Raw genomic sequence first — 24,581 nt, 5'->3', positions numbered from 1 at the left:
GACTACGCATGCCTGTCACTGTATTAATCGTTTTTCAACTTCCATAACAAGGTATGCATAAACACCAATAAAGAAAAATCCCTCCAAAATCCCCGACCACCTCAACCAAACACCAGAAAACCAGCGAAGCAAACTTTGCGCACGCGCGAATTGGCCAGATTGGTGCAAAACTTCCAAATGTTTGGAAAGAATGAATCTTGTTAAAAACTGAAAGAATCTTGGAACTTGATCCCACTCGCAACTCCTCATCCACTATGACATCTGGTTGGGACAATTAGAGCTTTCCACCTTTACCTTCCATTTCACAGTACATTCCACCATCCCAAAATGTATCGCAAGAATTATATTTCCTGGTTCATTGTTTCGTCAGCACATTATCTTCACGCCCATAATCTCTCTACGTGTGGTCTTTCCAATGGAAATAACGATTTCCGTTTCTCCAAAACGAATCCGCCTTGAAAAAAAAATGAGAGTTTTTAATTTCACTGTAGTAGGCCAGAAGGTGTTCCTGGCAGGGGTGTGGTTCTTGAGCTGCAAAAGTTGCGAAAAAAAATCCACGTTCTTCCCGCAAATCTCAAGCAAACATTCCATCGGTGTCTGATTTCTTTATGGTAACTTCCTTAATTGTCCTTCACGAACATCTTACTTAAACATTATAACAATATGTCATGCGAACTATATAATACAAAAATGTTTTGGTTGCAAGTGAGAGTTACATGGTCGTCACCATGCACCTGCTAACTTTACCTACCTACTTCAAGTAGTATCGTTAACCCTTAACTACTATCGTGTTATTTTGGTTACACAACTACTATGGTTGGGTCAAGACAGACCCCGATTTTTTAAAACTTACTGAGGTTGGACTACATACTTTCTTAAGGTTCTAGTTAACACTGTGAACATTCCTTGTACACAGTCAAAAGTATAGTAAATTATCAATCTGTACAAAATTCAATTTTTGAAACATAGTAGAAACAGTTACACAGTTTTTAAAACGAAATTCAAACTCTTCTTTAACTATGCCTAACATCGTGAAAACCTAATATGACAATGAAATTATACTCAAGGATTGTTGTAATAGTACTAATCTTAGAATAAAATAATAATAATCAGGTCATGATTATTATGTTTTGTATATCCAGAATTGGATGTGTTTTGGATTTCCCATTTTGGACAAGATCTAGATATGTTTTGGATATCCAGAATTCGATGTGTTTTGGATATTCCATTTTAGACAAGATCTGGAGACGTATTGGATATTTGGAATTGGACAATGTTTCTGACAGCCAGATCTCTACATGTTTGGGCTATGTATTAGATATCTAGAATTGGTAGAGTTTCAGATATCCCCCAATACATATCCATAATATCCATGGATCTGATCTGGAGATTGTGGATATAATGGATATCCCTTGGAGATTTTTGCTGTATGGGATGTATCATAGGAAAGAAAATGACATACATGTTTTCGATATAAAATATATGTAGAATATACGGTATATCCCTGGTAAAATGTACCATTACACAACAATTATCAGTCTTCCTTGTCACTCACAACATTCAAAAACCAACTTTTTAATCCCCAGGACATTCTTCAAATATGAAGAGAACATGAGAATGTGCCTTCCTTACGCACACTTGTATCATATTTGTCACACACTCACACGTGCGGCCTCAATTTCTCAGTCTGTACCATGGACATGATACACACATTCGTTGTCACTTTCCTCCATGTTCACATTTGCAAAAGTTCCTGCTTCAGATTCACTGTCACTCTCGTCACTACCTGACTGTTGTGAAAAAGTCCAAATACCTCGGCCAGTTAGGCGACTGGACATGCCTTTACAGAAATCAACGCACTGATCACAAAATAAAAAAGGCTACGCAACTACTATTGTGGGTCTTCACCGTTATATTACCGCGAAAGTTGGCACTACCCGAATAGTCTCCGATCTACATGCACACGGCCTAGATGAGAATAAAGGACGGCGCGTTACGAACAGAAACACAACCTAGCTGCACGCAAAGAAAATACTTCGGGTGGGGTAATCCGTGACCCCACAATAGTAGTTGAGGGTTAAGGAGAGTTCGCTTGGAAACGAACTCTAAGTAACCAATGGAACGTTTCGAACGGAAACAACAAGACAAACTGTACGTATTGCTTGTCGCTTACGTTTGGCTCCAACTGGGTCGTTTTCTCAATGACGTGCATCGTGTCGTCTCGGTCTGTTGTTCGCACATGAGCTGTGAATGCTTGCGTAGGGGTGCGTATTGATTGTCGCTTCTGAAATCTCCTCATTACTATTTCAGACCGAAGCGAGAAGCGACAAACGACAGCGCGTTACACGAGTAACAACCTACAATAGCCCTTTCAGCACTCACCGGGAATTCACAGGCCGACTGGACACCATGGACGTGTCGAGAGAGATATGAGGAGACAGCCGACAAGCGACACTCTTCGCTTCGAAGCGAACCGCCAGTCATTAATGCAGCGACATATCAAGCTTCATGTGTCGCTTGTCGCTTGTGTGTGGATCCGACTGTGCCTTTTCCTCAACGGCGTGTCGCATAGGCATGTTGTTCGCGCATGCGACGTCAATGCTTCTTGGCTGAAGCAGATCGTGCCGCTTGTCGCTTGGATGTGTGTCTTTTGTCGCCTAAAACTTGTCGCTTCGGTCTGAAAGCTCCCTGAGAGCCCAAAGGGAAAAATACTTAAAATAAGATAAACTAATTAATCAAACCTAATGTATCATTTTTTTTCTAAAGAAGGATTATCTAACGCATTATTGCAAGTATGAACTTTCTAACAACAACGCAACGCAAATCAACAAAGAAGAAATGATTATATACCTCGCGCCTGCAGCGTAACAGGAATTCACGAATTTCTAGGAAATATCACACTGTATCATTAACATTACGGGCGTGCCCGTCTTGGGTTCATATTTCTAGATTTCACCATTTTCACGCCGCCCAGCGTGTCATTACGACCCAAAGCGGAAAACATTGGACCTTTGTCTACGCAGCGCAGCCATTATGTCGAAGATACTCGAGAGATGAATGTTATGATGTAACAAACGCAATGACATTTTTACCATCTTTTAACGTTTTTGTACAAATTAACATCTAGCTTAAAAATGTTTCTTTCCTGATCCTGCAAATGCAGTCGTTTTGGATTTTTTCTACAGTAAGGCTCATTTACTGGGTTAAATGGTTTAGACTGACATCTAGTTTCATGTTCTGTCATTATTTCACCAGAACGTGGGCACATTTACCGCCTATTGAAGATAAGAGCACACTGATAGTTAAACGTAAAGCTGGAACACGCGTGAACAGCACAGTATCTTTGCTGCCCAAGGTTCAAATTTATTAGATGCTGGTGGAACCCAGAGTCACATATTGGTGGGAAAATTGCCACCTGAAATCACACATCTCTGGAATCGAACTTGGGATTCTCGCGTGGTAATCAGAAGACCTACCGACTCTTTTTTTCTTCCTAAAAAGGAAAAAAACAACTTAAAGCGTTAGTGTCCACAGTCATTCCCTTTCTCTGCTTTCTTGTATCAGTTTTTACTCGTTCAGGATAAAATACAAACATCAGCCCACGATTCGAACCCAGGACCCTTGACGTTGTAGCGATTCGTACTAACCACACCATCACGGAGGTCAACAAACTATATTGTTATTAATATATTAGTTATTAGTAGTACAATCATGATTACATGAGCAAGCTTGAATTTCGTAAGAAAGTTCGACCTGAGTGTTTTGTACAGTCACGGACACTTCTGGGTTGCAACAATCCCATTGACTTCCTTTGGAATCATTACAACCCAAAAGTGTCCTTGACTGTACAGCACTAACAAGGACATGCCGAAGGGGGGAGTTTTGGAGTTAAACACCCCCGAAATATCTTCGACATACAAGTACTAAAAATTCAGTACAATTAAATGTATTTTATCTACAACTTTATATCGCAATATTCTGAATTTCTTACGTACAGATGGCGTAATATTGTTACATTAATAGCTGGCTGTGCTGTGTTCTTCGGGATGTCTGAAATTTTGTAAGATGAAAGCATTATATAGTAGTATATTTTGCAATTTTCTTTGTATTTTGAGTTTCTTCTGTTGGAAACACTGGACGAAATGAGGTGGAATGACCCTCCATCCCACCCTAATATTCTCTTGCATAATAATAATTTCTTAAATACAAACCCAATCAAGTGAGAAATATGGTAGTGGTACGTGGTAAATGTCCGTTATATCGGAGACACATTTCTTCATTTTTACAAAAGAAACTACTTACGGAAATAAGTTTCTGTAGTATTTTGAAAGTTCGTGGAGGTATTTTCTCACCGTAGAATGCTGCACAACAAGAAATAAGCACTTTTGATATAATAAACTTGAATTTTGTGCAAAGCGACAACATTATGCCGTTGTTTCCATTATGTACCTGCAGATGGCGCGAGCGTCGAAAGTCACGCGGTCTCGCCAGTGTTTCCAAACGTGCCTTTTTTTTACCAGAATTTTTTATTTTTTTTAACTATGCTTACCTAACCTAACCTTGTCGGATATGGTTCGTGGGGCTATCGTTAATGGTTTTTGGGGCTATCCGTCAATGGTTTTTGGGGCTATCGTAAATGGTTTTTGGGGCTATCGGGAATGGTTTTTAGGGCTATCCGTCACTGGTTTGTGATTACATAATGAACACGAAAGTAGGTATTTTTCGGTTAAGAAGGTTGAAACACTGCATGCCCACTCCAAATCGACAAAACACAAGCACGACGCTCGATGATCCACAGCTGTGCGTACCATATTGTATTGTATTACATTTGTTAGAGTTAGTGATTCTGCACAAATATTGACGTTTAATTTGTTTCCTTTCTTCATTGAAACCGTTACAATGAAAGGGAAAACCTGTGCTAATATGTTAATACTCAGAGACTACGTTAACATTTTGTGTTCATATGTCTAATTGTTTCTGAGACAACAAGAGAATATTACAAAATAAACCATTATCGTCCATTTCTTAACAATGTTGTAGTAGAATTAAACCCACGTTTCCCTGAACACAGTCGACCCATTGCAGAATTGCAACAATTTCTTCCAAAAATGTTAAATGGCTATCCCACATTCATAGGAACAGTGTGTCAAAATGTTGGATGGCTTGGTTGAGAGATTGGATTGTGATAGCCTGATCATACCTAGGCCTGCTCTACGTCCAAGATTTTCGGGGATAATCCCGGAATGAAATAATTTGTCCTGGTGTCCCGAATAGTTTCTTCTGGATGCATATATGTCCTGAAAAGAAGAAGACTGTACTTTCCTGAACTTCATTTATATTTAGATGCATAATATTAAAATGTTCATATTGGTAAACAATTTAACTGTACGTTGAACAGCTCCCTCTCGATAATACAAGTTATCGAGTTACAAGAAGATGCTGAAAAGATATTTGTTACATTCCCATAACTGGGGGATGTGAGTGGCTGTAAACAGACACACACACAGAAGCAGAAACAAAGTTAATTTCCCTCAGCTCCTGTAGTCAGCATCATGGGAACTCTAAGAGTCCGCGCTGGAACCATCTCAGGTGCGCAGAAAGAACGAGTCGAACTACCGTATATAGGTTTTATAACGATTTATTATGGTAAGTTAGTTAGGGTAGAAAGAAGCGCGAGACTGAGGAACCGGGTAATTACGGATATGATATCCGCCTGAGATCGTCCTTATGAACGTTACTCAGTATAGAAAGCCTGCCGAGTGTGAGGACTTAATGCTAGGTCTGTAAACAGACCCACGCAGGTGCGGATACCGAGAATCAAATTCTATAGCAACAAAAATTCGGCGTATTTATACCCGTTTTCTGTAATCTCGAACCCCTGTCTAGCAAGTTATTTAGACAAACTCATTCTCAATTTAAAATAAAATGTGAAGTTTATGCATAAGTTAGCTTTGATAAATATCTAACAGGTTCTGATACATACTTTTGAGTTAACAAATATTTGTACATTGATAAGTATAAAATTTAAACATTCCGCCATTAGTTCCATAGTGGAAGTCGGGGGAATATGAGCATAGTTAAGGTTTTTCATTAAAAAACTAAAAATCCGTATTTGTTACAGTTTTAAACGCTTCTCCGTTTGATTCCTCAGCTTATTTTCTACTTTAACCCAAAACAGATAAAATAATAAACAGATAGTTAATTGCAAAAACAATATTTTACAAAATAATGTCAAGTTGCTCATATTACCCCAGACACGGGGTAAGATGAGCTAGACCAGGGGTAATATGGGCCATTGCAAATAAAGCTGGATATATCAATTTTTTTACATTTTTTCTTAGTCCACCTGGTAGTTATTACCATTTATACTCTACACAAGCACAATCCACCACAAAAGGAATGTCTCCATCATCACCAGCCAAAAAATCATTTGCAGTTTTCACATACAAAGGTGACTCCATTTTCCTCAATGTTTACACCGTCCCCATGTAACCACTCGCTGCTATTCTCACACCTTAACCATTTTTCTCCATTGAAGTCATTGTTTCCTCCGCAATCAGGACACATACAATCGTCATCAGTTAAAGTAATCATTCATTAATGTATTTCATTGTTATTTGTTTATTTACTTATTTGTTTATAATATTGTTAAATTACATTCATTTCTTTCATTTAAATGTTCTAAGGACTAGAATAGACGATTAATCTATTAATCTAATTTTGGAATATTGTACAGTCGAAAATAGTTGCTCATATTTCCCAATTTCTGCTCATATTACCCCGAATACCTCTGCTCACATTTCCCCAGACGCAATGATTTGAATTACCATCTCCTGTGCCACAATGCTTACATGCAATGAAACAGTTTCATTCTAAATAGAAAGCTTAATCACTACGTTTTCAAATGACTATTATGGCATTTTGTCAGATTAACAACTTACATGTTATTTTAGCCTATACAAATATTCCTAAATAACTATTAGACTACATTTTGACAAAACTTTTCACAGACTTACATTAAAATGACGCTGACACGACAAAGACTGTCGCTAGGCTCACGACATTTAGTGGGGCACTGGTGGGTGTTGCTTCAATGAACTGCTGCCAACTGTCGGTCTCGGAAACGCGATTTTCCTCTTGGCGGTGTGCGCGATAATGCTTCAACCTGCTCATATTTCCCAACTACTCATATTCCCCCGACTTCCCCTACATAAAGGTTAGTACATCTACATCTTTCTAATTTTTAATTGGTGTTCATTCGATTACGTCATAATATTTAGCGTATCGGAACAATCAACTCTACTCTTTTGGTCATAACATACATACATAACATACCCAAGGTGGAAATTGACGTCTAAATTTCCGTACGAATGTTTGACATGCAATTTTCCATGCTTTGTGGAAATATAAATTTACACTTTCACTTCCATTTGGCAACACTGCATGAACAACACTGCACCCCGTTTGTTGTTTCTATGTTTAAAAATATCTACTTGGACAGGGCTAACATTTGGTGTATAACTTATGTATGTACAGGTTTCGGTTACAAAGTAACACCACTCTTAATTCCCAGTTGCGCCGTTCGTGGGACACCCGTTAGAATACTTTCAAATGGAAGTAAAAATTTGCTTTTAGCAGACCAGAGATTGTGTTCAACATATGACGTAACTTGTATGCTTATATCTTCTTTTTTTCTTTTCCTTCTTTTTCTTTTCATGTATTTGTATTTTCACCGCTTATGTTTGATTCTATGCATTTAATATATTCGATCAATAGTAGTGTTCTGTAGCTAAATCGTACAATTTATGTTACTGTATTACTACCGTAACTTCCTATCAGAAATGCAAATGTACTCCATGACATTGGTTTGGTGGCAGACAAGTAGCAGGTTGAACTTCGACCACCCAATAAAGAATTTAAATTTGAAACGTCAGTCCACGATTACATATTGCGGGTGCAAATAAGTTTTATAGTTTTGAACTTGGTTAACTGGTCGCAAAACATAACAATCACAATTAAACTCTTTATCTTGACATACACCATTGTGCGTGTTATTGTTGCTATGGAATCACAATTAAACAAACTGACAAGAAGCGAGAAGTTGTATCAGTTAATAAGAAATGATACTTTCAATTTGTTGTTCATGGAATACCGAACATACCCTTTGAATCAACTGTAAAATCATGGGAATGAGACGCTTTGTCTTCAAGCGACATCTTTACAAGGTAAATAATAAACATTCCTGAATTGTCACAATCAAGATGAATATATTGCACAATGAATTTTGAGCTTTATTAACAGATTCGTCCGAGAAGATAATTAGGTTAACCTTGCTGCATTATGTTACGGTTGTTTTTTCATTAGATCGGGCTTCTTCCTTACTGTTTTATACATTGTCAATTCCTGGGTATCCAGGTAAAATTCAAAGAAGCGCGCAAATATACATAAATAGATGTTCGATTCATCTTAGGAATTAGATGGCTAGAAGTAATTCCTAGCAATTATAGAGATAAACAAGAAAGATGTGCAGAAACGTGTTCAGGAGGAAACGGATGTTTATGCACTAAATATGTATTTGGATATGTAAATACATGTTTAGTTATTTTAATCAAAATATCTAAAGAAATATAGACTTACAATTGTGAACAATAATAAATTTAAGTAATCGGCTCACCTATATACTAAATGCATTAGGCTTGCAAAATTCAAATACAAAATGTGCTCTATTTTCTGTTAGCAGAATAATGATATACCACAATTTCTTTTAAGAGCTGAAACATGAATCTTCTCTTGTTGTTCCAAAAGATATAATTACATTGACTGAAACTATCTACAGTATCGCGTGAAGAAATATTTAAAATATTCAATGTCTTTTGAAGTTAAGTTCAAGCTTATATTCACATTTGAACCAGCAAGTAATACTGCATTATCCTTCTGAATTTTTTCATACGCATGGTTCATGGAAAACATGAAGAGGAGTGACAATTTCGCACCACTTGTGCATTTATTTTAATGTCGTCCGAATGGGCAATGCTACTGAAGAAAATCGCCGGTGTTGAAGAGAGTATGAATTTCTTCACATGTTGCAAGTGAAAGCGTTTTCTAAAGTTGATTATTAATTTAGATACGATGTTTGAAAAATATGATGAATACGAATTTTGAGAAACCCATGTATTCCTTATGGGAAATCAACTTCAACTTCAAGTTATGGCTAATCAAATGGAAGTTACTACTTCAGTCTGTCCTTTTCCCCTTGATATCTTTCTCTATGCCATCGGAAGTGTGATATTCCCAAGAGAACAAGTAAAATAATACTTTCATAAGCTCATTGCATTTCACCTTGCCTCCTACGACCGTTGTGGCAGTGTTGCTAAATCTTATGCAAATTAAGGAGCTAAATTTCACCATAAATGGAGTAAAAACATTCAAATAACTATATTTACGAAACTGTATAAAGTGCTCCTAGGTAATGTTAGGTGTCAAATGAGTGGGATGAGGGCGCTGTTATTCACGTTAGCTTTAAAGTGATGGCAATTTATTCTTAGTTTTTCACCGTGTAGATCCGGCGGCACCACCCATCTCAATAATTCACCGATGATATTATGAAATCAAAAATAAAGAATTCCCGAATGACAATATTACGTCCTCTTCACGTCAGCCAAGGCTCTATATAAAAAAGGTAGCTGGGGTGATAAGAGAGGGTGGGTCGACGAAACAAATATAACAATATCAAGTGCAAAATGTATACTTATGGCAAAAATTGGTCTATGTAAGCCGGAGCCACTGATGGCACCATAGTGGGGCAGGGTGTTCACAGCAAAAGGAATGCACGAAAGAGCCAGACCTGGCTCAAAAAGAGCTAAGTTGGCAACAGCGCTCTAGCCGCCACAGAGAACAGCCGCGCGGAAATTCTTCCCTCATGCCCTTAACCGCGATTTATTTTACAAACGTTCAGAAGGAGAAAAATGCCTGTTCTGAAAAACGTTGCCTGAATTTGTAATGCATGAAAATGAATGTTAAATATAACACTTCGTTCCTCTAACATTTGTCACTCACAACTGTTTTTGAGGATTCCGTTTAACAGATGCATTGCCAATTGTAAAGATATGAAATTAACAGAGGTTACAAATTAAAAATCAAGTGGCTCCGGCTCTCACCCAGCGTCGTATTGGTGGGTACCTAGAGGGAACTCGGAGTGGGAGGATAAAGACGGCCAGGGTCGTGGTGCTGATCACATCAGCCCCAGAATCGGCCGTGATCAAGAAAGTATGGAGCTCTAACTCCACAACCCCTATACGCCTTCATGCCGAGGTGCAAAGCACAGGGGAGCACTTTATTTCACAAAACAAAATACAGACGTACGGATAACCTTTGGTAATTAACACAATAACGGAAAACATAAAATAGCATATGTGTCGAGAAATGCTTCAAAATATGGAAAGTATGTTAAAATAACAAATATTTGTGCTAACGCTATTACACATAAATGCGAAAAATTGTAAAAGGATTTTTCCAGCTTACCCGATTCGCAAAGATAATACAACATAGTATTGTTAAATCATAAGAATATATGTATTTACTTGTAAATCCGTTCTCTTGTTTCAGATGCTGAAAATGGATACATTGAGGCAAGATATCCCATACACAAGGCGAAGAGAACCCAGAAATATCTGCCCAATCACCATAGAAAGACAAACAGGAAAAAACCTGGGTGGAAATTGCACAGATGACGAACAACAGCAACAGATGGCAGCATTCATCAAGGCTCGACGCTCCCAAGAGAAGTCAAAGGAACAATAGGTAATTGTTACGCTAGAAACAAATTTGCATTAATATTTTACACTAAGTATTTACGAGTACATCTTACTAAGTATGTATATATCGATAACTAACAACCTAACAGTAAAATACAGTGCTCTCGGAATAATCATCGTAGTTAGTGATCGGTTAGTTCATTGACCTCTCGAGCATAACTATTGCCTATTTTGGAGGGAGCAGGAAAAAGTTCTTGAAGTCCTTGCTTTGACTCATTCTCACTACACAAGCCCCTAAGAGGCTTATCCTGACTTAGTCCAGGCTCCAGAACCCCGTCAGCCTGCACAAATGCAGTCCAAGGTGCATTACCTGGACATACAAGTAAATGCATCCGTTGAAACAAAAATTCCTAAAGTCTGTAGGTCACACCAAATGTTTAAGTGCAGCATCTAAGAAATGTTACGTATATTGATACGCTAAAGTACGACTCGAAACAGGAAATATACTCACTTGCATCATGCAATGCACTATACACAAAAATTCATCAAACTGTTAATCTGATTTTTGACAAAGGTAAAAAGAATATCACTTTAGTGTATCAATCGATGCATTTCTGGAGCATCAAATAAATTTGATGAATTCAGTTTTCTGTTTCTCGAAGAGAGGGTGACGTTTGTGTGGCTTCAGAGAATGTTGCTCGTAGAAGCATGTATAGATGTACACTCGGGCGAAAATTTGCCCCTTGTGATGCAAGCATGAAATCAGACAATGCTTAAATTGATATTCCTTTTGTCAGGAACGCCAGGTTATGCAAAAAATTCATGTAATTCAATTCTTCCTTATTAAAGGTTTGGCCTGTGGGTGTTCTGCCAAAGGAGAACACACAAGAAGTAAACGTAACACTAAAACACAAAAGTCAGAAGAAAGGCACTTAACAAACTTACTCAAACGGATAGCGTATTTACAAAAACCCTATAGTGCTGCAGAACCAGAAGTATATAACACTTTCTTATTGGCTGTGTGAACCGGAAGTGATTATGTTCCGTGTCCATTGTTCCTTGTTTCTTCATTTACAGCAAAAGTATGGAAAAAATTAGACTTGTGATTATATCGTAATAAAGTTTGTAAACAGATTGTCGAAATTATGTTAAGAAATATACGTTTATGTAATAAAATATAATGTTTAAAATGTTATACGTTGGATATACACAATTTTCTCAATAGTCATTGGTAGTTACAATTTTTGCACTGATGTGACTTTAAATAGAAAAATCATTCACTTCAAGAAGAGTTCTGATTTCTGTCTTCTAAAACATTAATTTAAATAATTTTGCTAAAAAATTTAACCTTATTGTAAATGGGTTTCTTGTCTTGTTGGGATGGATATCTGAAATCTACACTGTCAATTTGAACCCTGCCATCTAGCGTTAACTTGAAGAAACGCTGCATCAACTTCCGGAATGGCAGCCAATCAGTAGCCAAATATCGCTGGAGGTTCTGCAATACTATAGGTAGGGAAACAAATTTATGGTAAATAAAAACTGAGGAGAGCGGTAAATAAAATGTTAGCTCAGCGGTATATACCAGCGGTGAAAAAAAAAATTGGCACACACTTTTTCATTATGAGAGGAAACATACAAAACAGCTATAAATTGATAATCTACTTCATTTTTATATACTGTACTTAGCTGTACTTAGCTGTCCAACCAGAAAGAAAACATCAACACAAAATCACTTCATTTCTAAATTGCATATCTCAAGTGATTTATTCATTGTATGTATTTAAAGGATATCCTTGCTGTCCAACAAATAAAATAATCACTACTGCACATACACAAACACATGTTGAAAATCACATGATGATAAACAAAATTCATTAACGACTGAACAGAAATGACCCCATTGTTTCCCTTGATGTACTGGATCAGACTAATCTTATCGCTGCTACAGCTAGCAAGTTCAATGAAACTGGAAGTTGAGTAGACATTCGTGGGAAGAAAGGAATGCAGCTTGACAGGGAGCGAAGTTTTCGAACTGAGATTATGTGCATGGGAAATCCCAATTTGCAGCGTCTTTTTGATGTGATCGAAGATAAAAAGTTCTTCAGGTGCAAGTGGTAGGAAACTTTAGGCAAACGTTTCGTTACAAATAGACAGTTTGCCGGTTTTTGCGTGTTTTCGCGTGTTTTCTACTTAATTTGATGATATTTCACGGTTATTTCGCGAAAAGCCTTCATTTCGTGGAAAAACACACATTTTGCATTACTTCGCGAATGAAACTCATGGATATTTCATCATTGGGGGTGTAGTTACGTGCAGAATCTTCAAAATTGCATCGCGAAAATTCAATGTCCCTAACTATAGGGTTTGTAAATACGCAAACGGATATGCACGTGAATAGGAACGATTTTGCTTGGTGTCATTTAAGCAATACTCAACCAACGATGCAAGGTTGTTTTCAGAATAAGGTGTTTCTCAATAACTTCCTAACAACTGCAATTTACTATCGACTGTACCGTGACATGAAAAAACATTGTAAGTTCGGAACCCAAAAATCATGGTCTCCAAATAAAGCCAAAATATCTTGAAAATATTTAGTCTATCTAACCACCTGATGAACAAGACATTAATGTCTTGTCTGTTTTACTTAGTGTATTCAGCCTTGCGTTTCTTTCACTTTTTAATTAATCCTTTCAATGCAGATGAAAGACGAAACTGACGAAAGGACACACACAAAGAAATACCAGGGACTCGATCCCAGAACTCCTATCTCCTATCGGGGAGTATGAGTTTTTAATTTTATGTGTAGCCAATGAAACGGATTTGAAATTTTTGCGTATCACCTACTTGAATAATGGCAAAGAGGACAACTAGTGTTGCTCACGGGACGGGACATGTCCCGTCTCGTCTCGTGTCCCGTCTCGTTTTCGAGACGAGACACGAGACGGGACAAGCCTTTTGAAATTCGAGACGGGACGAGACGGAATGCCTTTCTCGTCTCGTTTTCGAGGCGAGACACGAGACGGGACGGGACGGCTTTTGAAAAGTCTCGTCTCGTCTCGAATGTCTCGAAAAAATAAAAGCAAAATATTTAATCAGTTGCAAATACTTGTTTGCTTGGAAAAAGGTATTTCAATTAGAAACGTTGATAAGCGCGTGTTAAGTCAAAAGAAGACTATTCTAGAGAGAGGAATGAATGAATGAATACCTAAACTTATTTTCTATACTCTTTCGAAACACAGGGTTACTCCCCATTTTTATTTTTCAATTTATTCCAGGTTAATAATTTTATGTTGAGATAGTACTCCAGATACTAAAGCAATTCTGAATAACATCAAGTAAAAGGGCAGGTAGAGAAGGTGGAAGGAGGGGCCGGTAGAGAAGGTGGAAGGAGGGGCCAAAAGATCGTGGAGTATCTGAGTCCGAGATTTATCTTGTAAACATAGTCTCAGCTCTATAGGTTGGAAAGATAAACGGACCGACGGATAGGGTTTATTATTATTATTATTATTTAATTTTTACATCAAAGGGTGTACAGAAGTGAATGTTATTAGGAAGTAGGAAAAACATTGTGGGAAACATGGCAGTACAAATTGATAAGGAGTTGTTGGGAAAGTTATTAAGGAGTCCAAGATATTAGCAAGACTAAGAGAAAGAGATAATTAGGGACAAATAATCTTGCATTATTCCACTCCGAACAACTGAGAGCTAAAGAGGAGGAGAAAATACGGGAAATATGGAAAGAAGTAATTTGGTAATTTTAGTGTTTACAGGGAACCATGACAAGATTTTACCACATGATTATTTGCACGGGTTGCGAAATTTTTAGAATGTTATGGAAATTTCGGAAATGTCTTTGTTGAGAAAATTCTTGTTGTATCCCTCAGGCATTCTACAGGTGGTTGGGTTCGATTTTTTTACGTCCGTTTGAAGATTATTTCCAATGCTTTATTTTATTTATTTATTTCTTATTTAAGGAGAATACTATTCCTTGGATTGTAATAACGAAATACTGAGCCTGATATAGAATAGATTTCAAATTAAGGAAGTGCACTAAGTTCTGTATAATCGTCGTATAAGGAAACGTTGTTCTATGGGGACACCCCGATGGTACAGTGGTAGCGTCGTCACCTTGTAATCAAGGGGTGCCGGGTTCGATACCCGGTGAAGGAACATAGTGATTTGAATCCCACTTTAAAGTGTGGGTCCAATCCCGATTAGCCTTTCTGTAAATCAGATGAAGGAATGTTGTAGCTGTTCTTTTTATTCTGTGAATTTAGCCTTCAAGTTTATGAGCAAAATACATGTAGTATCTACTGTCTACATTTTCAATCGTTACTAAACAAATTTCACAAAGTAGTTTTATCAAACTTCAGAGGGAAGCTGACACCAATGTCAGGGTGGCGGGAGCCTGTTTACGGCCTGGGTGTATTCCGAGACTATTTTTCGCCGTTCCTCACTGACAGAGGTTTCGCTTTGAACAATGGACACCGTTTCTTCAGGGGGTAAACACCAAACATAGGGGCGAGGTTGACCTGCAGTAGCGAGTAAGTGCCATAAATCCAGGCCTAAATATGAATGAAGGTTGAAGCAAGGGAGGGGCAATAAAAATTCTGTAATTTGCTTTGCTTGCTGACAGGTGTGATGTGGGAAGTATTGTGAAGTGCTTGCTTGTTTTGAAGTCCGATCTATTCTGTTAAAGGGCACGTGTTTCTTGTGAAACACTATTGGGTTAGTGAATCCATTAAGACATGTCAGCGAGTGTTTCTGGAACAGTTTGGTGGTAGACACCCGCCGTCTAAACGATGCATACAAATGCTAGTGAAGAAGCTGGAAACCAGTGGAACAGTGCTGGATCAGCACGGCAGGGGCCGCCCAAAATTGTCGGAAGAATCAGTGGTGGACGATGTTGGCATCTCCCACAAAATCTCTTCGACACTTATCGCAAGAAAGTGGACTATCCCGAAACACGTTCTGACAGAGTCACTTCAAGAGGATTATGGCTTCCCAGGTCTCCAGATTTGCCCCCACCAGTCTTTTACCTGTGGGGTCACCTGAAAGGCAAGGTGTATCGCGACAAACCACGCACCCTCCATGAGTTACGGAAGATCATCCGCCGTGAAATCCAGGCAGTGACACCCGATGTTCTGGCAGACACATACACAAACTTGCAACTCGTGTTCAAAAGTGTTTAGACACTGGGAGAGGACCTTTCCAGCACCTCATGTGATTTCTTTCATTTCTCACATATGAAGCTATACCAAGTACGAATTTTGTTTCATTTCCTCTCCACCTACCCTTTGTAGTCCATAGCAGTCCGGATTAAGCCAACCGAAGAATCTGCAAGAATAAAACAAGTCGCCGAATTGCCTGCCGTCTCTTATCGTCATCTTCGATCTCTCACTTCGCTCCAATATCACCACCAAACTGATCGACGGGAAGACGACGACGGCCTGCTGAGAGATCCCTACGTTACGAGGCGGCAACAAGCGAGAAGTCCATAAGCAGTCCGGATTAAGCCAACCGAAGAATCTGCAAGAATAAAACAAGTCGCCGAATTGCCTGCCGTCTCTTATCGTCATCTTCGATCTCTCCAGCGGACACCTGTCACCGTCGCCGACGCCAGAAGCCGAGGGCCAGACCAACAGCAAGGGGTGAGTAGCGTTCAACAACACAGGCTCCCAACAATCCTTCATCAGCCTCCTTAAGGGTAGAGGTGGTTAGCCAAGTCAAACTTAAGACCTATTGTATTTATCTGAGCTACGTCCCGGCGTGACTCGATCCCGTACCTTACCCGACGTCACGCTACAATATATATATAGAAATGGATGTATGTGTGTATATGTGTGTGTTTGTTTGTTCAGCAATAACTCTCGAACGCCTGGAGCGATATCAACAAAACTTGGTACACGTAGCACTTGCAACCTGGAAAGAGACTGTGGGTAAGACACCCCTAGGGGTGGGGTGGGAAGGGGTGATATGTAAAAATAATCGAGAACCACCGATATTAAATTCCGCACAGACATCCGTGACTCTATGCAATCCGCACAACGATAGTGTTTCTCGGGTTGTCTAACATTCAGGCTGTGTTGCGAATGGAATCCATAGTTTTCGTGACACTTCCAATGCGGTTCAACTTCAAGTTCATCACCTATCGGGGTGAAAAATAGAATATCACAAATTACTTAGATTAGTGTCGAATCCATAGTTTTCGGAGTCGCTAAGCTAATTGGTGACATTCACGATCACATTTAAAATTAGTTACATTTTACACTATAGTTACAATTCATTATTTTCCTGTCAAATACAAGATTGGGATAAATAAATACCCGGGCAACGCCGGGCAATCAGCTAGTGTATAATAAAATTCTATGTCCACTCCACTCCCCTATTGAAATAAGTGCTAGTGATTGCAAATTACTTGGTGTATATTCGGTTATTCTAGCGAAGAATGAATTATTTCCTAGCCATGCTCAAGTTAACCTGAAGGAAGTGCTGAATAGTCTTGAGATGACAGACAATCTATCAGAGGCAAGGAGCAATTTTAAAATATTAGTACTGTTTAATTAGTATTATAATTTGAAGCCCGTGACATTCTCCTTGAGGTTTTATGTCCCCCCCGGAGAAAAGTGGCTGAATTCAACACTGCACGAAACTGCGTTCTGAGAATGCTAACATATCGTAATAACGAAATAACGAAGCAAAGAGAATTTGTATAAAAACAATATGTATTAATATAATAAATTAAGATTCACCCGTTCTACGACGCCAGGGGTCTCGGGTTCGAATCCTGGGCTGGGCATGGATATTTGTGAGTGTCCATTCATCAAATTTCATCACATCATCACTCATCCCCATCTTCGCAAATTAGCCAAAAAGTGGCACAAAAAGCGAAGTAAAATAAAGCAAATCAAATCACAAAAGATTCACCCCTTAAATAATATTACGATAAAAACACTATGTACAAACAAACGGTGTTTGGAAATTTTTCAATTCCTCGCATGGTGACGCAACGGGCGGTGCATCATGGGAGGAGGGACCTTTTGAGGATAGGAAAACGAGAATTAAATACCTGAAAGATCAGACAGCGAAACAAGCAGCATCCAAGAACGTGAGGATGAATACTTGAATAAAAAAACGGAAATTTCCGCAACGGAAAACGAGAAAAATCTTCGCTAGATGAAGTTAAAGAAGCCAAGTTATGTTGATTCAAACAAATATGGGCAGTTAACGTCCGTATCTTTGGGCCAATGATCCAAGAGATTGCTAAACATTTCGCAAAGGAGCTCGGGGTATCAGATTTCCAAGCATCGGTATGTTCCGTTTCCTGACCAGTTTCCTTCAGTACCTTGGGTGATCAACTTTCATAGGTTTTACTGTAATTCAAAGTCAAAATAATGAAAGAATTTAAATTATAGCAATGGGCACGTGCATAGCAGTAGGGCTGATGTAGGTATCAATTGTCAACAGTTTGCTGTGACGTGCTTGTGAAGTCTTTTCGAAATTTACAATTTATTTAATTTCATTACATATCAGAAGTAAGGGACAATTTATTAACGTTAGAATTGCTTTTATTAGTATTATATATAGTAATGAAACTTCGCCGGGAAGTTTGATACCCCCCCTCCTCACCCGGAGGAAAGTGGCTGAATTCAACACTGGATCCGGTGCGTTGCTGGTTCGTCTCTAAACATGAATGAGCAGCAATTAGGACGTCCGGGTAGACAATCAGAAAATCTGATCTCTATGAACCCAATACAACATTTGGTACTTGGCTAGCGACATGTGGCAAATTATTTACAGAGTCATGTCTAAGAGAACCACGCATGAAAAGGGGGAAGGGGTGGACGATAAACCGGAATTGCTTCGGCGACTTACGGGTTCTTGCGAAGCTAAAACGCAATGCCTATTATTACGGTAAGTAAGCACTCAGAAGTAAGCAAGCAAAAAAGCTAGAATGAATGATAAAAGTGAACAAACACGTGAGGCAGGACACTTAAGATCAGTGTCGAAGGACGAAAATGTGTTTTAGACGCGTTACGTAAGGTATTCCATTGAAAGGAAGGATACAAGCTACCTTGGGGGAGGAAAAAAAGAACAGGTCTCGATGACCTTCAAGGTCATTGCTGATTTCAAGGCTGATGACCTTCGCAGGATCTCAGTTATTAATTTTTACTTTTTTTCCTCGTTTTCTGAACATGACCCAATTGTCCAGTAATATTGACTGCAGTAGGGCGTTGGTTTTCATTGATTAATGTATGAGTTTATCAAATTATGTGTAATTTCCAGAAAAGAAATTACGTCTGCAGGAAAATCATTTTAAAGAATGACGTAAGATGGCACTACCATAAAAGATATTATAGCATAACAATGTTGCTCTTTTACAACTGAATTTATAATAGAAAAATTTACTGTAGTAATAAAAAGTAATTCTTGGAGATACAATTAATTTTAATTGATCTCATATGTAAAGAATTTTCGTTCCATAAGGCATATTTGTTTCACAGCACGTATATTAATGGTGTCGGGCAGTCTACTAAAAAAAACAGAACAGCACGAAGAGGATTCGGTTTGATTAGTTTAAGACTTTTGTCTCCGTACTGACAGTTTTTTACACTCTTTTTTTTTGCTAATCATGATGGTGAGGATGAACTGATGATATATTGAATTGATGAAGGGACACTCACAAAGAACAATTGGTTTCGAACCCATGCCCCTGGCGCCGAAGGTCGGAAAGAATGCACAAATTTACATTCACCTCGCAATTAACCATAGCTGAACTGTATTATATAGGCTAAGCAAAATTACTGACGTTCAGAAGGGGAGCAATGGGGCCGGGTCGCGTATTTCACATATGCACATTGAAATAGAGATTGGGGGCGTGGCTTGTAATGGAGACGTTTCTGGTTGGCTGGTCTATTTTTTCTTTATTGAGTACTTCTATGGCGTGCCTAACAATTGACTACAGGCTTGAACTTGTTGAATGATGTAAACCACTTACATTTTTCTTTTCCATCTATTTCTACTTTTTATACATTGCATTGATCTTTTCTACATCTTTTTATTGTAGTTCACTTTCACTAAATCCACAGTTATTCTCCAGAGATTTATTTATATTATTTCACCTTGTCCTGCCATCTACTTTTCTTTTTTGAAGCTCCTCTCTTTTCATCTTGTGTTATTGTTTCCAGTATGTAATATCTGGTTTGTAACAACTTTTTACAAAACAAATAGCCACGCGCTTATATCTATAGTCGAAATTAAGGTTTTGACAGATTTTTAAAGTAAGAATTAAAAATGCTCCTTGTTTGCATCTGGCGAAAAGCGGAAAATAACCAAATATATTAAATAATTGTATAAGAATTTTTATCCAACGCAACATTTTAAAAATTATTGCCTCTTTTATTTCCAATAAGAAAGTCTATTCGCTTTTCGAGTATTGATTACTATCCGATTGCGTTGTATTTTTTCCACTAGATCGTTCTGCTTGTAGTCTGTGGTTTACAGAAAGTGTTCGCACAAGTCAATGAAATAAATGCCAGTATCCTATCCTATATCATTGAGGCAGTCTGCTAGCCAATAGGGAGCATTCGTACACAAACCACGCCCCCAATCTCTATTTCAATGTGCACATGTGAAATATGCGGCCGGGTCCCTCATCTGAAAAATGAATGTCAACCCAAAAGAATATATATCAATAAGGCCAGGTTTGCTCACAGTGGGGATTCATGACGCATCTGCATCATGGGAATTTTTTGGGGGGACAAAATTATATAATTTAGCTACCAATTCAATATACCTTCACACAGAAATGGGGGGATCGTTTCATTTGATTGAATTCTTATTGATTTTTAATTATTTTTATTATGTAGTTTTTCTACCTACCTGTTTGTGATCTCGTTTATGGGGTTTAAATGAAACACCACCCCTTATGCCTTTAGAATCGGTTTGGACAGGTGAGGAGGACGTAGTGCACGCATTTATACAGTAGTCAAGCAGACAAACTTTGTGAATAAAGTTCTCACTAACAATGGCAATGAGACTGAGCAGTTTTGCACGTTTTATTTTAGCAAACATGAAAGTGAGCCGTGCTTTTTTCTTTTCTATAATATTTTAATTTGAACTGCAATGAAAGGTTTCGAATGTCATGCGCCTTTCGTTTGTCGACATCTCAGCTATTGTCTACGACTGACTGGATAATTGTAAGCCTTGTCTAAAACTTGCGATTGTTGACTATGCAATTTGAAAAGGAACAGTCATGCCAAAAAGTCTTACAAGGCAGTTCAAACACAGCTGTATGCAGTACATGTGTAATACCATTCATCGCCAGGATAAGTGGAATAAACACTGTGATCTTAATCATGTACATGAAACTTAAAATAATCTTCCCATAAAGTACAAAATTGTGGAAGTGGACCTTTGAAAAATCACACCAATGATGAAAGTGCTTCAGGTATAGGTTCAGGACCAGGTGAACAAAATTAGCCTAATGATGTGAGCCACGAGAAACATGACAGGTAATTATTGTAAAAAACTTTTTAAACTGTTCACATGATGTAAAGTGTTTCTGAAGCTTTGCAATGGGAAACATTATTCACCTTGAGGTATTTAATGTAGCTTTTTTACCTTGTGGATAATCAGAACGGGGAATATGGGATTGAGAAGACTGGAAGAAGTGGATGGTATTCAATTTGACGTCATCTGCCCATTGTACTGAGGGTAGTTAGCACGTGAGTTCATGCAGTTCTGGCAAACAAACGATCAGCTGTACCGTACGAATGCTGTGAGATGATTAACGGAATCCGTAGTTTTGATGGAAGCACTAACGTTTAAACCTAACTTTTTGGTTATCTTAAATCACTGTCTGGTTGTCCAGTTTTCGACCTTGCCAAATTTGCAGGTATAGTTGACGCGTTTTCTTGGTTAAGATGTGAAGCGAGATGCCGCCACGAACGTGGGTGGGTATAAACAGCGGGCGAGTTGTTTTCGTCCAATCACACTCGACTTTCAGCCAATGGGTGCAATTATCATTCTGCTTGTCCACAGTGTTGCCACAATATGAGGGCACAATTTCCCTTTCTAAGAGTTAAAATTTCCCTTTTCCGACTAATTTTTCCCTTCACCCAAAAATATCAAATAATAATAATAACAATAATAAAAAACTTGTAGCAGCAGCAGTTGCAATTATTATTATTATTATTATTATTATTAGTATTAGTGCTCGTGGTGGTAGCAGTAGTAGTAGTATTTACGTTGGTCAATTTCGAATAAATAAAATATATTAAACAAAATTTTCACATAGGCCTACATGTCAGCTTCATCGCTTTCTTTGCCAGATGTCCCAGATTTGAATCCTGGTCAACAACCATTAAATCGTACAATAAACTTAACAGAAATAGATACAGGCTTCTATTCAAGGGATCAGAATGAGAAGAAACAGAAAAAAAATATTAAAAGTATATTAAAATGTGGATATGAAATTGTAAATTAACATAAAACTGTAATTGTGTATAGTCAGTTGTCTTAAAATTTCCCTGAAATTGTGGTTTTTTTCATCAAAATTCCCTTTTCCCTTTTGACTAAAATTTCTGTCCGAATTTCCCTGAAAAAGGGAAATTTCCCTTCATGTGGCAACACTGCTTGTCCACTTCACGTGGAGTCCTTGAGCCAATGGGCGCAGCTGTCATTACGCTCGTCTAGTCCACGGGGAGTCTCAACCGTGCTGTGAATGTATCGTTGGAGCTTGAGGGCGTGCTCCTTCGACTTCAAAGCCAGCCGCTGGTTAACGTAGCTAGCGCGTCGACTATATTGTATAAAATTCTGATCTCCGTATGCAGAACGCACAATGAGTGTGTGTCGTAAGAATTATTAAAAACAGAATACGTCCGTGTATGGCTGATGAGTGGTTAATGCTTCATTCCACCCTGTGAGTCCGATATTTTTCACAAGTGGAGCCAATTGAGAAAAATACCAATAAATATGCTGCAACAACTTTGCAACATCAGAAGTTATTATCATTTATGTAAAATGTTATTTTGATCAATGTCAAAGTAAAATACAATATATATGTAAATGTCTGTGTTGTAAACAATACGTAAAGTAAGCATATATTGCTTAAATATGTCTGTGTTATATTGTTCCGTAAATTTCCTCCGATCAAAATAATTTGAGAAAATAATTCGGTATAAAAGGGGGGGGGGGATGTTCTACCTTTTTGAGTGAGTGCGTCATAGACCTTGGTGGGGGGGGATGGACACCCCTGAGTAGGGCTAGGAAGTTGATGAAAAATCATCTTCTTTCCCGGGCCTTGGTGCATTTTAAAATAGTTTTTAGGTTTATTTTCGCTCCTTCCCTGTTTCGTGAACTTTAAATTCACATAGCCCAATTTATATATTTAAATTCCTTAATATTATTTTTAACTGACATCTTTGACAATGGATTAAATAAATAATTGTAAATTCATTTTTCTCCCAGAAAACTTAAAATACGTTTGGTGAAGTCTACTGTGAGGTTCTCGCTTTAATGTGTGGTTTTAAAGTAAAATTAATCACTAAAAGGTTAATCTGATGCACAAGAAACATAAATGCTTACCGACTATTGTATAGTGCAAGGTCCACTCTGAATGGAGGAGAATGACTTTGAGTGTATTTTATCTAACTTTGAAATAAAACTAAAGAAAAGCACTTAGTTGCTCTTTCTCTCTGCTTCGGTAGTTTAAACCACCAAACAACAAATGATTTTTTATCGATTTATTCAAGCATTCTCTTGCAATTTATGAAAAATCAAGCTTTTGTTTAGGAGAGAAAATTATGTTTAGGTCATTTTTTAATAATTATTTTAAGGTCATTCCATAGATCATTTTAGGTCATAAACTTTCGAGCCACATGTAACTTCATTTGTCACAGTAATTTACGTTACTTAATAAGGATGTTGCAGGAACATGATAACTTCAAACTGAAGGAATGTTTTTCTTCTGGAGGGATATATGCCTCGTTTGTCCCTCCACACCAACCCCCGTGGAAAAATCATACGGAATTCCATATATACACCGTGTCCCAAAAGGTACTCTACAACTTCGAAGTCTTACAACACAACTTGTAATTGACATAGAGGAATATACTTTGTTGTAGATGATTCACCAACGCCTAAAGGTTTTTGTGTCAGGAATTGAATAAGATGGTTCACCACCTCACTGAGCCTTAGACGTTTGCTTGTTTGATTTGCTTTATTTTACTTCGTTTTTTGTGCCACTTTTGGGGATGAGTGATGATGTGATGAAATTGATGAATGGACGCTCACAAACATCCATGCCCAGACCGGGATTCGAACCTGGGACCCTTAGAGCCTTAAACTTGAGAAATGTCCTGGACAGGACATTTCCAGAGGGCTGCACAGCGGCCAGAATCGCTTACTAGGCCCGCCTGGCTGGTCGGGCGGGCGATTAAAACTATATACCTGAGTTTTGACCCGTCAAGCATCGAAAGCCCACGGGTAACTGGAAGGCTTTGCAAGACGAAGCTCGCTTATCTTCAGGGAACGCTCATTCCGGTTTTACACCGTCTCCAGATACATGAGTCACGCAGTCACCGTTGCCAACTTTTAGATTCTAAAATGATCAAGGAGCACTTAAAATGTTCATCACTTTTATCAATTTGACATTTATTCCTTACTAGAAAACATTTGTATCACTCACACCCAGTGGCGGCGATTGGGTTCCAAAACTAGGGGGCCAACGTGCAAAAGTAGAGGGGCAAGGCCAGTTTAATTTCCCTTGGTATATGAGGTTAGCGTGGTGCAAAAGTGGCAAAAAGTGGGGGGAGGGGGGCA

The 24,581-nt window shown here is 38.3% G+C and overlaps 1 long non-coding RNA gene across 2 annotated transcripts; it reads left to right on the top strand.

Annotated features, from left to right (window-relative positions):
- The first annotated feature begins 8,095 nt into the window (after positions 1–8,095).
- LOC145996926 (uncharacterized) lies at positions 8,096–15,584 on the top strand. 2 transcript variants are annotated; one of them, XR_014442836.1, is made up of 3 exons: positions 8,096–8,225; positions 10,606–10,800; positions 15,457–15,584. It is a non-coding gene; the product is annotated as an uncharacterized LOC145996926 (long non-coding RNA). The 2 variants fall into 2 exon arrangements; XR_014442837.1 differs by lacking the exon at positions 15,457–15,584 and adding an exon at positions 11,604–11,682.
- Positions 15,585–24,581: the final 8,997 nt, after the last annotated feature.

Source organism: Lepisma saccharinum, chromosome 13, assembly GCF_977018435.1.
Source record: "Lepisma saccharinum chromosome 13, izLepSacc3.1, whole genome shotgun sequence".
Lineage (NCBI taxonomy): Eukaryota > Metazoa > Arthropoda > Insecta > Zygentoma > Lepismatidae > Lepisma > Lepisma saccharinum.
Note: the sequence above shows the minus strand (reverse complement) of the source record. Positions and strands in the feature narration are given on the sequence as shown.